This window comes from Anopheles coluzzii, chromosome 3 (assembly GCF_943734685.1).
Source record: "Anopheles coluzzii chromosome 3, AcolN3, whole genome shotgun sequence".
Lineage (NCBI taxonomy): Eukaryota > Metazoa > Arthropoda > Insecta > Diptera > Culicidae > Anopheles > Anopheles coluzzii.
In genome coordinates this window covers 33,655,650-33,674,232 of record NC_064671.1, presented here as the reverse complement: position 1 = coordinate 33,674,232, position 18,583 = coordinate 33,655,650, and the positions used below count along the sequence as shown (strand labels likewise).

At 43.4% G+C, this 18,583-nt stretch overlaps 1 protein-coding gene across 2 annotated transcripts in view; it reads right to left on the bottom strand.

Annotated features, from left to right (window-relative positions):
* LOC120955419 (CUGBP Elav-like family member 2) overlaps positions 1-17,838 on the bottom strand; it is a 293,328-nt gene extending 275,490 nt beyond the window's left edge. The window contains exon 1 of one of the 2 annotated variants that reach the window (XM_040376277.2): positions 16,700-17,838. The gene's annotated coding sequence lies outside the window, so the exon portion shown is untranslated. The remainder of the gene's footprint in view (positions 1-16,699) is intronic. The other variant, XM_049609175.1, reaches the window with a different exon arrangement.
* Between the last annotated feature and the right edge of the window lie 745 nt (positions 17,839-18,583).

Sequence of the window (18,583 nt, the reverse complement as noted above, 5' to 3'; positions counted from 1 at the left end):
CTGCTCGAATCAAGCAATTCCCAGGACGACTGCATTGAAGAAGATCCCTAACATGCGATTTCTTTAACAGTCCGTCAGCGCGTGTTCGTTGCCTTTTTAGTGTTTTTTTAACAATATTCTCCCACAAACACTTGCAATAACAAATGCAACCCTTTTTTCTTCTTTTCGAGTACACAATCGGTTCAAAAGTAAATCAAACTTTTCCACATACAGAAAAATCTTACTTACAAAACTTCACACCACAAACTGCAGCAGCAAAGCTGGCAGCGTAGTAAAGTTTCACTCGACAAAAGTTACCCTTCCCCACACCAAACAACAACCAAAAAAACTCCTTCTGGTGCGGGTTTTTCCCCCTTCCCCGCTCTCTTTAGCTCAACCGATTGAAATGTCGACAAAGTAATCTCGCGTACAGCACGCATCATTAAAAAGTAATTCATCACCAAAAAATACTTTCAACCTTCGGAGCCGAATGTTGCCCGCGTTACCCGGAAAAAATCACGGCAGGCAGGCAGGCAGGCCACCGACACGAGACACGAGAGAAAAATGACAAACTTTCCAACCTCGAAAGCCCTGGTTGGATTGTGGGTGGGTGTGTGTGTGTGATACGCGGACAGCGACAAACGGTGAACAGTTTTCGTCCGATTCTTTTTTCTCTCTTCTTATTTTCGTGTTGTCCTTTCACCAAAAAGCCACTGCGTGTGTGTGTGAGGTTTGGTTCGATTTTTGGTTCTCCATCCACTTTGCTTGTACCGTAACCTCAAATGTGGCCTTTTACAGTTTACTTCTCCGTCTGCCGTTTTCCCTTCCCGTTTGCCGCGTTACAACGGTTCTGTGACGAAATGTGTGTCCCGCTTGTAACGGTTGCCTTCTTTCTTTCTTTTCCTTTTCGTTGCACCACCGTCACTGGACAGGAAAAACTTTAAATAAGATAACATAACTTCCACCTTCATTTTCTGCATTTGGGACAGTAACAAGAGCTGGGGAGAGTGTGGTAGAGCAATCGCTTCAAATCAACTCCCAATCTTCAGCCCGAACGGCACAAGCTGGGTAGAAAATCATAACAGCTCAACACACAGTGAAAAACACACAAAAAAGAACACAGAAATCACTCGTTTGCTGATGGGCAAAGTTTAGCCGGTTCAATCCCGCAGTCGGTAGAATCGGCATCATCAATAAGGTGGCAAAAAGGTGCCAACCTCTTTGCAGCGCACCGATGGCAAATCGATTGCTTTGGCAAAGGTTTGTGCTGTGTGTTCCTGGTAAAAACTCCAATTCAAATCATTCGCTTGATACGTGTGCGAGGCTTTCCCTCGTTGTGTTTAGCCGACTGGCAGTATAATTTATTAATGTAAATGTCGAATGTGAGCTAATTCAAATCCAGCCCTCCTTCGTGTCTCAAACGCTCAAACTGTTTAAATTTTGCAATTTAAAAAAACGGATCTGCTCTGCTCTGTGCCCCTTCGCGCTTCGTTTAAATACTTTTTACGTATTCATCGTACGCGTACGCTTCCTGCTAACCACATAAATTGAACAAAGAGACAGAGAGAGAGAGGCAGAGACCGAGAGCAGAGGAAAAATGCAAACAAATCGGTTCGCTAATTTTTGGATCACTTCCGAATTTAATTGCTTGTCAATTGATGTTATTGCGAGTCCAACCTTTTCCCTCCCGAATCCGCATTTGATGCTTTTTACTATTTAATACGATTTCACCGTACCAGGACACACCATAACACTCAACCAAGCAATAGAATGGGCATGTATTTGGAGGTTCGCCCTTAAAATTAGCCAAAAAACCGTATGTGCGTTTGACCAACGCGATGCTCTATTTAGCAATCGGAGTACTCAACCGAGCACCCGTCAAAACCCTTGCCCTTTCCTCGCTCATTTAGCTTCGAATCCCCTATTACGCCAGTAGCGGCCATTTCATCCCGTCGAACGATACATCCGCTCCGCTCGTTTTTTGCGCCCAATTTTCCTGACGCCATCAGGCGCCAACTGGACGCCAACCGTGCCAACCGTGAAACAATGGGCATGAAATTAAAATTCATTATAAATTAACACCACACGGCCCTGGGTCTAGCGGGCACCGACCTTTCCAAACTGAGCCTTCCAAACGTCTGACCTGTCGCAGGACTTATTGTACGGGATGGTGGAAAATGGGATGGTGGGAAATCATCCCACCCCACTGAACACTACCGCCGCGGTTCACGATTCGTCTGATGAAGCTCCGTCCACAGTTGACTGTTGTCCAGTGTTCGTTTTTTGCAAGCCCAATAAAGCCACTTAGCTGGTGGGCGTATTTCGACCCCTACGATCGGCTGATGCACAGGCACCGGCTGACGGGTGCTTTCTTAATGACAATTATTATTAATTTTATTTCGTACTACCGTGCGTAACGGCGAAGTAGAAAACAGGAACACACGCATGCACTTGCCCGCGACGTCCGACTTTTGATTGAGTGGTGAATAATTTGTAGCCATTTTGTATATTGATAGGCAATTTTGTGTGGGTTATGAGATCGCATTTGTGCTGCTCTTCCGTTTGAGAGAATTATTAGATTGTGGATGAAATTCAATTTGGATACAGTTGAGGTGGAAAATATGTTCTCCAATGTACGTCGAAAGGATATTGTGTAGTTGTTTATATTCGAATTTAATTCATATGATGGTTGAGTCCTGAATGGTTCAGTTGGTAAGTACAAAGTCTTGTAACTAACAGGTTGTATATCGAAACCTCGTTCGGACCCGCTTCATTACATGAAAATCTGATATGCCTCCAAGCTTTTTCTGTAATCCTTGTTCTTGAAGCGTGTGTTTGTGACACTAAAAATGTTTTCTTTCCCTTTCGTTCTTTATATTTCTCTTGTATGTTTCTTTTTTTCTCTAATTTTTGTAACATTTAATGCAATTGTTACGCGTACCTTTACCCAAACCGTAGCTTACTACTTTAATAAAATATTCTTGCGTGGACAGCACTTTCCACGAATACCCCTATTAAGATGATTTACTCGTCGAATCCCAACCCTAACCGTGCGTACAATCACACCCTTCACACGCTTTTTCAACCCACAAGCCAATGTTCAATTATTTTTATTATACCGCCCAAACGCCCGTCGTCCCCTACGGCCATATAATGGTAATAGAATCAATTCTACACAACTGGCCGTCGTCTTTCTTGCTTTCTCATAACGATGTTGGATTATTTATTTGCTATCACCTACTGCTTGCTGTTAATGTACAGCACCAACCACCAAGTCACTGGACTTGTTCCAAGGGCACACGGGAAGCGGCGAAGAAATGTTATTAATTTCAACGGAAGTTTCAATAACACACAGCCGCCGGACCGCGTACCAAGAAGGCCAAACACTACGAAGGTCTACCGGGAATTGGATGCCACAGCTCCTAATCAACCGCAGTGGAATGGCGGGTAACTGGGTATCGATACTTTTTTTTATCCCTTCTTGCTCCATTCGTTGCTTGAAAATTGTGACATTTCGGTACGATTAGATGCAGCTGAACGGTAGATAATAAGCACAGTGAACAGGAAAGTGCCTCAAGCCCTTACGGGTGATGAATTTTTAATTGCTATTGTTTCAGACTCCCACCCGCTCACATACATTCTTGTGAGTTGTGATTTTTTGTTTTGTTTTGCCAAACCCAAACATTATATCACACGAGCGTGTATGATGTTGACGGGAAACACTCGATTTTTGGGTTGTTTTTTGCTTGCGCAAAGTTCGAGTTCAATCGCAATGGCTACCGACGGTCCCGACTGTGTGTGAGCAACCTTCCAAAAAACAGGTCCATCACGAACAGACAAGCTGCGCTCGTGCGTAGTACGCTACGCCATGTCGATGTCGATGAAGCTTCCATCCCGGTTGTTGCGTACATCCTTCTTCGGCAAAGCGTTTTCTCCCTTTCAGCGACCCTTTTTTTGGGCCTTGTTGCTAGAAGTTTGATGGTTTTGTGAATAATGCAGCATGTAGAGGTGAGCTAAAGGAGCACCAACATCAACCAAATACAAAAAAATTGGCTGGATTTTGCTATACCAACGACCTAACCAGGGTGGAAAAGCAAAAACTCAAGTGGTCGTCCTCCATAACCATGGTGCGTCAGTTTTTTTTTGTTCAACTGTTCAGTAGTGCAAAGCTTAGAACTATGAAACTTTTATCCCACACACACACACGCACACACACACGCACATAGGTACAGTGTCGCGTCATTGCATCCCGTACGTCACGCAACAGTAGGACGCCGGTCTGTCATCGTTTTTTGCTGCTGAGCACATTCCGTCCCGGTTCGCGTGTAGTGACTTTCCCTGCCGGTGTACACCTGACGTTGCTATGGTTTCCCTCCGCCACATGTGCTGCACGTCGAATGGGAAGCTTACATCGACACAACATAGCGGTGGAATGGGTGCAAAAATCACATCCCATCTCCCGGGGATGCAGGATGCAACTACAAAAGGATCCATCAACGTTTGCATCAGTTTGAAGGCAGACCGGTGCTGATGTATGACGCTTTTTAGTTGGAAGGAAACAGGCCTTTCTTCCCTCCAACAAAAAAAAACCCCGCCACACACACAGTCAGTCAGTCAGTTCATAATCGGGATGAATACATGGAGTTTCGTAGTGAACTCGTCGATGTAACAATATTGCATCGAAACTTGCTCCTCCAGCTCCAGAGCATCAACCATTAGACCGGATGACTCCTGCATGCGTGTCTGGGAGTCTCTAACTAGCTGGAAAACTACCGTTAATAGTGCCATGTTCCACTCATGCTGAGCTGAAATGCAAAAAAGTAACATCGCCCCAACACACACCTGCAATTCCTCCGAAGAAGTCGATGATGCGCACGGTAGAGATCATTAACTCCCGGAATAACATCCCTTCACCATCCACACGAAACAATAATCTACACATCCGACAGACACACGCACACACACACACTCGTTACCCGGAAGTGGCCACCTGCTGGTGGAATTGAATCAATAAAATTTTCGTTACTTGTCAAACACAGGACGAAAGTCCTACAGGATACGGGGACTGGCTAGGTTGACATAAGAAATACGCAACAGAAAGAAGAGAAAAACACGACACAGGAAGCTTGTAGTTGAAAGTTCCTTCACCATTGTTCGCTACATCCACGGAAGAACTAGCAGTTCCGTTTGTGTGGAGATTGTGCGGCCTGTCCGTGTGTGACAAACCGCCAACCGTACCACGTCCGGAGCAGTCTGAGAGTGGTTGACCTTTGTAAGTGTTTCGCTAGTTTGACATCAAAAGTGGTAAAATAACGAGCCACCAGCCACCGGGCACAGTTTCGTGGATGAAGAGGAGGAGACGCCCTCAGTGGGGGGGGGGGGGGCCTGGAATGATTTTCCATCTGTTGACACATGCACACGGTGGAAGCGATCGAAGGTGGAGCGATCAAATCGGCGAAAGACGATACAGAACTAACAACGCTTGGTACCACCTGCAAATCGTGGTAGCGGTTCCCTTTTTTCCACCACCGAACCGGATGTGTAATGCTGCGGAGACGGCAGTCACTGTGCGATTGTGATTCATAACGCAGGTGGGAAAACTGTTTCACCGTATGGTTTGTCAATCGCTTCGGCGTGTTATGTTTTGTGTGTCTTCTGGTGTGGTTCGTGTGGTAAGGGTTTCTTCTACCGCAGGAAAGCTTCCCCGTGCAAAGAAATCTCACTCCACGATAGCACATGTTTCCCAAGGAAATGTGTCATCTTTGTCGTCGTCGTCGCTCTTCGGTCGTCTGATAACAATAAATATTTGTGTGACAGTTCGAAGGATCGGAATCGAGACGCGCTACAATGGTTGTGGTGGGTTGATGGGAGAAGCTGATAGACGTTGCTGAGAGCGTCTGTGTGCCACGAGTCCTCCTTGCTGGGAGCTAGATGCTAAACCATGGAAATGGTTTATAAAACACACCCTAGGTTACTTTATTTTTCGCCGGCAAGCATGTGCTGCGTGCAGCTTTCCTTTGGTATTCATCGATAGGATCTTTGACGTTCTTCGTTATTCGATTGATTTCAGGAATCTGTTCGGATTTTGATCTGTATTGTTAAAACCTGAAATTATTCTTTCGATTGATACAAACATGTTTTTAAATTCGTTAGATTTGAGGTATAAAGTTTAAATAATGTTAAAAGACGCTTTAAAAAGAAACAAATGTTCATGATTTTTTAACATTTGTAGCTGAAATTGAAGAAAAACACGCCTAAATGTATACTACCTGCATTACAAAATGTTACTAAATAGGGTAACTTACTGTATTTAACGAATTTATTCGAAAATATTGTTCAAACGTCAGAAGTAAATGGTTGTATATTCTTAAAACAACTCTATTGTTTGCAGTACACAATCAGGAAATCACCCTCCAACGATTGTACGCACTGAATAAAGCCACCTTTTCCGAAAGGTAAATTAATATTCAAACAAATCCGCCTCTATTTAAGCAGCAGCAACAGCAGCTAAAGCAGATTTGTTCAACATAAATAGCACTTCACTAGCAACAAACTCGTTGCCTTTTTATTTAGCCCTGCCTACGTCACCCCTTCCTCACGCGGCAAAGACACAAAAAAGGGTAAACACAACAATGAAAGTGTTACAACAAAGTGGCGGCACTATTTTGCCGCCCTCGCTTTGCCGCCCCGGGGGCCGAAAGTACTCATCCTTTACTGTTCTCATCTCGCGCTAGCTACGGTGTAGTCGCACGGCGTACGACGGCTATGACGACGGCCGTCGCAGAAAGGAAATGAATTGCAACATCCTTCTGGCCAGCTGAGCATCGTGGCCAACCCCCACGCTCCATCAAAATAGCAAGCACCGAAAACAGACAAACGAAACGGAGCGAGCGAGCAAAACTGCTGGCAGTGAACCGTACCGTAAGTACAATATTTCTCGAAATTAATCATAAACTAAGCTTCATTAATCCTGGCCGGAGCATTACGGTCGCCGCAGGCGGTAAAGTGCTTCCCACTTCTCTCCACCTCCCTCCTCCTCCTCCCTTCTTGGTTCTCCACTAGGTTGGAAGGTAATTTTTAGCTTTCGGAAGAAAGCGTTCGACAAGACACGCGGACTAAAAGGCAAACCAGGGACGATGGGTAAGGGCTTAGGGCCGGTGGGTGCATTAAGCATTTGCCGGCTCGCCATTGATTCACTCATTCATTGGACGGTGGCTTTCGACGGTTATAAAAAGGTGTTCGGGATTGGGTTGGTTACCAGGCGAAAACATGCTTGTACCAATGGGCCTGAGGCGTTGACGGGTTGCCTTTGAACGGGGGATTCGAGGCTTGGTTTGGATTTTTGGTCCACAGTGGAATAGTAGCAAATAGTGCCAGAAAGACCCAGATGACTGTTTTAGCAAGAAAAAGTAAGCATCTTAGTGTTACATTGATTTTGTTTGTAGGTTGCATATATTTAGGCGCCTTAAATAGCTTACATGATCAAATCAAAAGAATAGCGCCTAAAACTATGCAATTTTCAAAACAAAAGAAGCTTATCTTACTCTTATAAACCCCTCGTTAAGCACTGTACATAAGCTTGTCCCTTGGGTATTCGCTTGATGGAAAACTGTAGTGGAAAACTGATTGCTTGTCGGAACCTTCATCCCCTTCCCATAACAACCCCCCTGGCCCGATGGTTACTACCGAGTGTTAACGCCCGCGGGGCAGGACATTCCAAACTAGAGTGCGACCGAGCTGAAAGCGGAACCGGAAGTGCGGAAGACAAAGATGAAAGTGCGCTTGAAGACGCGATTTCCCGTAGGAAGTAAAATTGTAAACAATCAACCGTACACGCGTTCCCCTTCCCAACTAGCCAGGTTCAGGAGGGTTGCTTCTTTCGTCGCTTTATTAGTGTGACCGTCCGTTTGGCTGGCTGCATTCTTTTCTTACCCGTCATTTTCTAGCCGGCCACTTGCAGAAAGCTATCCTCGTAGCAGAAAAGACATGGTACGCGTCTTTTATTGCGCGAACGCTTTGCTCTCAACAGTACGGAGCGACCGGTACGGGAACCAAATCAATCCTAGCGAGCAAACGGTCTTGGCGGGAGAAAAATGTGAAAAATCATGCTAAACAATAGCGAGCGGTTGTGGATCCTATTTCTTTCCTCTGCCCATGATGCTGCGCCGTTTCGGTTTCGCGGAAACAAATGAACAAAATAGTGTACATTCTTTTCCAAGTGTCCGTTTTGGTGTTTGCAGCGTGCGCTTCCTTGTGTGCGCTTTCCCGTTGACAAATTGTCCACCAATTTGCGATGGTGAGCTACAAACTGTAGTGAGCGATTTTTCAAATTAAACACCACATCACACAGCCACCGTTTAGGAGTTCGGCTAGTTCGGCTTGTGCTCGCAACGAATCGCATTAAAATATGCAATGAAATGAACGGTTCCTCGAAAGAACCTCATCAATTGGTTGAGCTCAGCTGTCCAGTTTTTGTTCCATTATTTACTGGTGAAGCCTTATTTTTATCCTTCCTTTTGCATCTCCAATGCCTTTTTAGTTGTGTTGACTTCTGTTATGCTTCTTTGCTTTCCATTTGCCAACTAAACGACATGTAATTTTAAGTTCGTCGGTATAGGTTTTTCATTTTTCTTCCTAGAGGTTTTGCTTCTCTCTCTCTATCTCTCTCTGTCTGCAACTCTAACGCCGTTCGATAAGAACACGTTTTTGGCACGCCGCTTCTATTGCATCGTTTCTTCTTCTGCCCAACCGTTCCTCTTGCCTTTCAAACAGTGTATTTCGTTTTTACTTTCCCTAACAAACCAAAGAAACCCCCCCCCCCCCCTTTTCCATCGTGTCTCGATTGGCCAAGTTTATAATTAACTTTATCGGCGGCAACAGATCGTTCGCTAAACGTTTGTCAGCTCCCACCCCAGCTGCAGGGAAGCGGGAGCCCCGCACGATGGTGTTCAATTTCGAAGCAAAAGGTTCGAATTCTCGCCCGCTTACGGATCGGATGCGTCGAATGGTTTTGGTGTGAACTTTCCCCGCATTCCCCTCCGAACATCCCACCAATACGAAACTTGTGCAAGGGTGTAGCGGAGGGATCGGTAGGTTTGCAACAATTTGACTAAATTGTCATCGATCGACGGTCTGCGAGGTTTTTTTTCTGCCTGGTGCGGTGACTAGGATACGAGCGCGCGCACTCGCATGCTCGTGTGTATGTACAATTTGTTGTACAAGCTTTTTTGCCGAACGAAAGTAGACAGCAGCGACGGGAGGAGACTGCGCTTGAGAATCGAGATGAAGTCAGTGTCACAGACGGGATGCAAATATACTCAGAAGTGCCTTTCTTTTGGCACTATCAGGGGTAGTCAAGTAACTCGTATTGAACAGAGGAAACATAATGTTTAGTTAGTTAAAAAAATAAAATAATCAGCCATTGGAACAAAGGCTTAAATGTATTTTTGTTCCATTATTACATATTTTCCCGTCATATTGAATTTTCACCATATGTCACAATGTGTTGACATAAGTTCATCAGTCAACTGTCAAACTCCATATAAAAAAAAAACACTAAATGAGTTAATAAAACCCCAAAAAATGCATTTGCTACGCCAACGATACAATATTACTTTTTAATTTATATGTTCTGTTAATTGTTGTAACCTTTGGAAGGTTAGAAATCAACTATCCTATTCACTTGAATGCTCCTAAAGTATATTGGGTGTCAAAGCCCTGCCCAAAAGCAATATAATGTAGGTGGGGCACTTATCGGGATTTGTCGTTAAGTCTGTCACATTCGCTGACCAGAAATAGCCCAGTCAATGTCGATTTAAATTTACAATATTTAAATACAGTCGCACACCACAACAACAACGGCCAACAATACAATTGCAACGTGCAAACGCCCGAAAGCGGAGGTAAATAAAAGCAGCATATGATAGGGAAAGTGCATTAGAGCGACGATTTCGAATATTGTCACTGCTGCAAGGAGAAAACAAATTAAATTCAATCGACTTTGAATGCGACGATGGTCTCAGGGATGGGCAAGAGCGGCGAACATCGTTGTATGGTAATGGGATGGTTCTATTTTTACACCATACAAATCAGACGATAGCGGTGGCATGACATGTTTTCGGCAGGCTACACGGCTTGTCGGGCACCGTAATTGGCTCTCTTTGCACGCGTTAATGTAAAGCAGCTGGTAATGGGCATTTACAGCCCTGCCTCAGTGGAGTATGCCTTCGTCTATTTTTTGTCCGATTCTTAGAAAATTTGCTTCAACCAGCACGTTTCACGGTGTAAATCATCGTCTTACCCCGTCGCCAAGGTTATCGATGGTACGGCTCTTACCAACGAACATTCCATAAACAAGCATTTCTAGTCGCATTCCTGCTCGGCCACCTGGAAAAAAACCGTGGCGTACCGTATTCGGCACCGATTCATAAAGCACTCACCACTGTAAGGGCTTTTTTTTGCTGTGTGCGTGCCATCGGTAAATCCTTAGCACCTTACGGCCACGCGAAACGATAATTCGTTCCGTCAGCCGCTTTCCCTCACCAACAGTGACACAGTTCCGCGTTGGCCACCGTGTGCGGCGACTAGCAGGGCACCTGTTGCGATAAATTTTCATCGAGAGTTCTGCTCTCTCTCACTCTCTTCCCGCAGCCAGGATTCGCATCCCAATTGCATCGATTTATAGCAAAATGGGACGATTGGACTGAACGAACGCGAACGGCAAATGGTCTGGCAATGTCTCAAAGCGCTTATTTATGAGCAATTCGCAGCTGTCACCCGCTAACCCGATCCACACACATACGACTCTCGTCGATCGTCAATCGAACCAATCACTCAGCGCGGTCGCCGTTGTTGCGCCCCATTTTGAGGTTAGTTAGTTAGCTAGAATTGAGCCCCAAAAGCAAGCCAAAGTCCCCTCGGATGCGGTGAGACGGAAAACCAACCCATTCCAACAAGTGATTGCTTCCGGGTGGAGATGGAACGATGGATGGACCTGGTCGACGGTAGCAGCCCACAAATTGAATTTACTAAATTGAATTCAAAACTCGATGCAGCAGATGCAACAAACGTGTGTAAGAACTCTAAACGCGTGCTCTAACCAACTCACAACCACATAACAAGAGAGATAGAGATAGAGAGAGAGAGAGAGATAAAGAGAAGGGGGGAGAGAACGAGAGACAGTGAAGTGAGCAAACTGAAGGGAAATTCTATGTAAATTTAATTCCTCATCTCAGCGACTTCAACTGCAGCAGGCATGAAAACTCGAACGGGCTGCCATATTGCCTTCTGTTTGCTCTCTCACACACACAAACGTACTCCAAGTAGTACCGACACACAATTGGGCACAAAATTACGAACAAAGCGGCTCGCCGTGCCGGTCCGGGGTTTGTGTCTTCATTTTTCTTGTCCAACGAGCCGATAATTGAATTGCAGCAAAACAATTTGTCTCGGTGTCGTCTGGTTCGCTTCGGGCGCACGGGGATGCACTACCCCCACCCACCGGCAGGAGGTGGACCGGCAAGTGCCACTTCATCAACTGCAGATGCTTGGCGTCTTGGCTGGGGTGTTTCAACGGATGCAAACGACCCTAAAGATCAGCTGCAGTGCGAGCGCAGTGCACGCTTGTTTCGGAAAAGGAGTTCCGTGCTTTGTTGAGGATCGTCTTGAACAACGACTTCTCAGACTCGGAACGCATAGATTGTACTTAGGGTGAAACTTGCTTTGAATTGGTTTTTGTTTTTTTAGTTCTTCAACAAGATGACTTTTTGATAAACATTGCAGTTGGTGCAATTTATATTAAATGTACTCGCAGTCGACATTTTACTGAAGAAAGTTACTCATTATGCCTGCCTTATAGCTTAATGATCATGATTTTTTGGGCCGATTGCATTCATTTAGGGGTTTTGAAAATTTTACTAAATTTTTTAACTTTTTTTCCATTCTTATCAAATGAAAATGTGAAAAAAAAATTAAAAAGAAAACTGTTAATTGCTTGCTTGTCCATTTTTTTTATTATGTTCCGTCAACTCCGCCTGCAAGATACACTCTCTTGCTTGTGCTCATATTATGTAAACAACCCCTGAAACCACTTACAACCAAGGCCAACACATACTCCCCCCGTCGACGCATTCCCAACTGCGGATCATTTCCAGCTGTTTTCGCAAACGCAAGTGCAGGCGTTCGTACGTGACACAGAGTGCGGTTGATCGTTCCTGGCAGGTGTTTTAATTAGCGCTACCCACTGCACGGCCCAGCAACACGCGCCATCGAAGGTCCGAAAAGGGAGTTTTTTGGTCGTTGCTTCCATTGCAAAAAAACAGACCCACTCACTCATCAAACTAACATACCGAAATGTGGTGATGTAATGTGTGGAGAGATGTTTTACGATCATTGAGCTGAAAAACACACTCAACCACCCATCGGCAGCACGCTAGACCGATAGGATTGAGAATAGGTTTATGGGTTTGTTCTTGATGACGATTTATGACGAATGGGAAAACGTGGCACCACGGGCTAGAACGAACATTACGAAATGAACATTCCCGTCGCACGCGGGAACACTTCAACCGAGCGGCAAACGCGAACTGTGAAGGAGAAATGTGACGAATAGTGTTGGCCGACCACACATTAACAGTAAAACTCAAAAAAGGATTATGTTTCGGATTGGCATAAAACGTAGAATTGTCTAGTTATCACCGTGTTATAATGTTTATTATTTCATGCTCTGCCACAGTGAATGGATTTTTTTATAATATTTGACAGATTGTTAGACTTTTTCATTTATTTTGCCTTTGACTATATTTTGTTCTGACATTAAAATGTCTCTATAACTAAAAATGTCAATTCCATGAGATGGATAGTGTTTTACACACTAAAATCACACTTTTATGGAATGATTTTGTTGTACAGAATAAAATATGTAGAAAATAATCTTGTGTCGTACAATACTGTACATAAAACATTTCTATGAGTAGTTTATTAGTAATTGCGCAATACGTCAAGGCCGTCTATCCAGAAAAAGTATGACATTGAGAAATATTGTTTTGCTTGGTTTTTTTTTTTATTTCAACTTTAATAATCGCTTTTAGAGCTTGCGTGAACGTGAAATTTTTGTTTTTTTTTTATTATTTTTTCATTGAATATTTATCAGATTATGGCTTATCGTACACCAAAAGAAAGGAAATTTAATTCCCCAACTATTTAGACATTAAAACATGCAGATATAATTAATTAAATACATTTTCTTATCTTTCCCCGATGACCATTATTGTTCCATCGTGAACAAAGCGGAGAAACACAAGGAAATGCATTTAATTTATTAAATCAATATTATTTATAGTCTAAATAGCTGGGGAGTTGAATATTCTTTCTTTTGGTGTACGATGAGCCATATTCTGATGTAAATTTATTGAAATAAAACAGAAAAATCTTAAATTTCACGTTGAATTGCTAAAATTTTGCGGAATATTACAACTACAAAACTAAATAACATTACATTTGTATCGTAAAATTTATTGAAACTATCTAGTCTTGAAAATGTATCATGCAGTAATAAACTATTTTTGAATTAGAAGTATATTGCTCGAAAATAACCTTTTAATACTGTTTGTAAAGAGACAAGGTAACTTAAAATAAACTGCAAAATAATCAAACAAACTGTGTTACAGAGCTACTTATAGTTTTTTGGTTGTTTTCCAAAATGTCGTCTCCCGATTCATTGGTCGTATATTTTTGAAACACTCCCTCGATTTCATTACAGAGTTCTTTAAGTCACTTTCGAATGCAAATGTTGTTGTTCATCGCGTGCAAGTAGTTATTCCACATCATTCTGATGTTTCATTTTCATAATAATAATTTTAAATTTCTTCAGCATGATTTTCAACACTCAAACTGTCAACGGTCGATCCGACCCGGCATCAAACCTTGGTGAAAAAACGAAGATAGCCCGTTGAAGCGTTGAAAATAAAATATTAAATAAATAAATAAAGATATTAAACATTACAGGGTTTTCAAGCCACTTTCGATTGTTTCATCGCGTGCAACATGTTTATCCACATCAATATTAAAGAATTTTCTAACTCACTTTCGAATGTAAACATTGTAACAGGGTTTTCCAAGTCAGTTTCGAATACAAAAATTGTTATTCACTGCATTCAAAATGTTTTTCAACAGCTGTCAAATGATTTATTTGTTTCAAAATGAAATTTCAGTATAAACACATGATTTACAACACATAAAAAAGAGTTGCCAAACTCAATCCAACTTGAGACGTGTTGAAAATCATGCTGTAGATTTTGAACATTTTTTTTTTATTCAGGAGTAACGGTCCAAAAAGGCCGTATTGCTAGATTTTGGACATTATTATGATGGAAATGAAATATCAGATCGTTGTGGAACAACATTTTGGATTTTGATATTCGAAACTGACTTGGAAAACCCTGTATTCATCGCGTGCAAGATGTTAATTTACATCGATCTGACAATTTATTTCTCCACAATAATTTTTAATTTCTTCAAAATGATTTTCAACACGACTCAAGCTGGATTGAGTTTGACAGTTCTTTGTTATGTGTTGAAAACCATGTGTTGAAACTGAAATTTGAAATTTTGAAGCAAATAAACCATTTGACAGCTGTTGAAAAACATAATGGCTGCGGGGAATAATTATGTGCACATTAGAAAGTGACTTTGAAGACCTTTTTTTTTATTCAGGAGGAAAAAACCTCGTGTAATTCGATTCAATTCAAATTTATTCAAAATTTAATTGTTTTTATAATTTATAATTTATAATAATTGGTTGATTGAAGATTGATTGAGAATAATTATTGAATCGAAGTGTCAGATCGATGTAGAATAACATTTTGAACGCGGTGAATAACAATGTTTAAATTCGAAACTGTCTTGTAAATTGCGAAAATTGCCCTGTAAATTGCAAATCAAAATCATGCAATTGCTGGAAGTAACAAAAAAAAACTTCAAGACACCCTGTAAAAGTTCAACAATGAACTGGGTTCATAAATGGCTACACGATTGAAATTAGGAAAATATCTATTTGATTGTGAATATGTTTGAATATTGTTGATGTCTTTTTGAGAACTTCTTCCTTATTTGTGTCGATGTTTTGTGGATGTACTAACATAATTTGTACCTAGCAACTGCCATTTGCTTCCTCATTTTCAACACTGATCTTAATCTACACCTTTGAATGTATCTTCAACCACACAAACCCAATCGAACATCTACTTCTTTTGTGCCAACGGTGCACAACCCTCATCAACCCCACAAAACTGCAACTATCATCGATTCCACGCCGAAATACATTATGCTGGCCGATTTTTAGGCTGTTTGTTGTCCGGGAACACCAGCACCACGACCGCCGCCACCACCATCGCCATCTAGCCTCGCTGCTGCACCACATTCGGCCCGGTTTGGTTTGGTGTCACATTTCGTTTCGTCAGCGGTTCGGTGCGTCGGTGTCGGCGCTGCTCAAATACCGGCTGTGTCAATAGGAGGCTATGTCGTCCACCCCGATGCGGACGCGAGCTCTCGCGGCCCGGGGTTTGAAAACCGTTGCTGTTTTGAAATGCGCTGCCCCGTGCACACGATCCCGAGCCGAGCCGGTCGACGTCGCCGGCCTGATAATGCTGATAATTGTACCTTTTGCGCGGGCTCTCAAGCAGCGCGCTACAAAACAGCGCACCCTAACACCGTGGTGTACGTGTGGTGTGTGTTTGTGTTTACTCATCGGCTTTACTGCGGCCTCGCGAGCACCAGATAAGATAAGACACTCTTGGTGCAGGGTTCGTCGGGGTTGGAACGTGTGTGTATGTGTGTGGGGTTTTGTTGAAAAGAAGCGATGAGTTTTTACGAGAAATAAAAAGAAAAAATAAAGACTGTTCGAGAAGTGCGGCATCTAGTTCGAAGGCATAATGGGGCGCCGCGTGCATGATGAACGCATGGCACGTGTTTGTGCCTGTTCGTCGGTTCCGTAGGGTTCGTTTCGTCGCATCATAAAATCTAGAAAATGCACGAAAATTAAATGCACCATTTTGGGGGGAGGGAGGTGAGCCCGGAGGGACGAATAGGAATTCTATGTTTGGACGTTTGGACGGCGCGTATGCGCTTCCTAGATTCTGTACCATCAGCAAAACAGTGCGACAAATAGAGCAAACGTACACGTACATACATACAGGAATACATACAAGAGAGCAAACACACACAACACACAGCGGGCAAGCGCTAGACAGCAGGCAGACCACAACAATCAGCGGTGTATATATGAGTTGCGAGATGATGGCAGGACGGGCAGGCGGCAGGCAGCAGGTCCGCATGATTTAAAAATAATTGCAAATTGAGCTGAAATTCTAAGGAAACAAGACGAAACAACGCGCACGGCGAGTGTCACGCACGAACGCACGGATAAATCGAGAGAAGAGCGAACGCGAAAGAACCATCCGTGTGCAAGCAAAAGGGGAAGAACGGATAGAACACACCAAGTATTTAGGTACACCACCAGGAATGCACCTTCCTAATGATCATAATACGGATGCTACAGACACACCAGGCGCACACACAAAAAGAAAACGTCACAGACAACAGAGATCGTAACAGACGACAATGACAAATACAGCATAGAGAGAAAAATAGGTAGAGTTCCGTGAAAATCAATGAAACGAAACGAAGGTATGTTAAAATTAGGCAGGAAAATTCCTTCACTTACCACTTTCAGATAAATGTTAATTCCCGAATGATGTCCAAGCAGTGTGGGTTTATGGGCGGGACTGGACGCAACTACTGACAGGGACAGGACAGTAGGTTTTGTTTTTTACAACATAAATCGATTCAAAACTACAGAGCAACACATAAGCCACATATGTATTTTGCTTGGTACAGGAAAAGTGGTGAAAGCATAGCTACATTTATACCGCAATTTACACACACACACACACACTATCGTGACATAGATCGAGAGCTGTTTCGATGAAACAATCACACGATCGTTATTTTTTAAACGATCTTCTATTATCAAGGTTAACGAACGTTACCAAGGGAACAGGGCTACTTGGACTACAACACGTTGCGAGCGAGCATAAACATTGAGCACACATACAGTTAAACACACATACATACAAACAAACACAAACACACACACATATACATAGACACATTAACAACAAGATCAATGCCAATGCGGGGGTAGCGCAATGAAACATTTAGTGTAGCAAACACAACATTTTTCTTTACTACACCAGCGGGTGCACAGTGAGTGAGACGTTTTTAATTTGCTCTAAACGCGACAGCATTTAGTAAACACACGTACGCACACAAGCACAGATACACAAACACACACGGATAGTAGGGTTTTTTTTTGCTGGTGTTGAGGTAATGATATTGCAGGGGTTTTCCCCTACTAATGCCGGACAGTAAAGAAGCCGGTTGATATGCGCCTTGTGGCAGGTTGCAGGTGTGAATTACAATAATCTGGTTTCTGTTCACACTTCCCAACCGCACCGTGTGGACCACCACGTTGCCGTAGAAATCCCAACCGGGTGCATCGCCCACCCTTGCTCACCAGAAACTCTTCTTAATCGTTTGCAAACTAGCTCGATGAAAGTGAAAGATCTCTTCGCTACTCGAACAAACACTCAGCCTACGCCTACGATGGGAACAATCGATCTTACGTTGGCATGAAGCGTGATCGGCGAAAGAATGTACGGAAGTATTCGCGACCCTTTGAACACATAGAACACAGGAACAGCAAGCGAGAGTATATGTGCGCGCGCGCACACCCTGAGTGGAAAGCGCCAACGTGAGAACTGATGAGACGATCGTCTCCGTCGCTGTTCGGGTTCGTCGTTCACAGCCGGCGCGAAGACCGCCCCGGCTGTTGGTGGTGGTGGTGGTGTGATAATCGTTGCTGTACGAAGAAGATGACACCCCATGGGCCATGAGGGTTTGGTCGCCGATCTTTCCCTGTGGGACCGAGGGGTGAGAGTGCGAAAACACAAGTTCCGCGCTGTGACAGACATCCTGTTTCCGCTTAAAGATGCCTCACCCACGCTCAGAAAAAAATGTGAAAGCAAGGGTTTGTGGTCGTTTTGTGGTGTGTTTTCTTTGCACTCTTTCCCGCGTGACACGTGGTTGAGAAAAAAAATCGTTCGCGCGTTCCACCGGATGATTGTTTTGAATTCATTTCCGATGCATTCGGGATTTTTCTTATCGCGCAGCGCAATGTTGTACTCTTTTTTATTTTAGAATCTCGCTCGGCTTCATGCGAACAGGGGCTGATGGCACTCATGAATGATCTCTTATGTGTGTCTGATGTTTGTGTCTGTTTCTGTGAGTATGTCGTGATCGGTTGTTGACAAAATCCGGCTCCGATCGATTGATAACGCTTGGCACTGATCTGGTACGTGACTATGTAGACTTTGTTGGCAGTGTAAATATGGTGGACGGAATTGTAAAAAGTGAAGCGTCATAGAGCTCTGAATGACACTGTGTCGACTGTGGCATAACATTCCAAATAAACTTACAACAAATCACATTATTCGTTCGATGACTAGGGCATATTTTAAGAGCTCCCTGATGTCGTTCTTACGTCACA